Source organism: Nanorana parkeri, unplaced genomic scaffold, assembly GCF_000935625.1.
Source record: "Nanorana parkeri isolate BGI_ZX_2015 unplaced genomic scaffold, ASM93562v1 scaffold2238, whole genome shotgun sequence".
In the NCBI taxonomy this organism is placed as follows: Eukaryota; Metazoa; Chordata; class Amphibia; order Anura; family Dicroglossidae; genus Nanorana; species Nanorana parkeri.
This window is the reverse complement of record NW_017308506.1, coordinates 176,477-176,762: the sequence shown is the minus strand read 5'-3', so window position 1 is coordinate 176,762 and position 286 is coordinate 176,477.

The following is a 286-nucleotide window of genomic DNA, read 5'->3' as shown; positions in this document are numbered from 1 at the left end:
CTTACTGGAAGCGTTTTCCTGGGATTCTCCACCAACCCCCGACATGTCCACATACAAGAGGCGCGTAACTTTATTTATAAACATTGGGGGGAATTTATCAAAATCTGGAGCAGCTTTGCATGGCAACCAATCAGCATCCACCTTTCATTTTCAAATCTTAACTGAACAAACTGAAGAGAGAGATGCTGATTGGTTGCTATAGGCAACCGCTTCTGCCTCCTCCAGTCTTGATAAATCCCCCCCCACGCCCCCCCCCCCTGGTGTTTTATTATTATTTTGAATACCA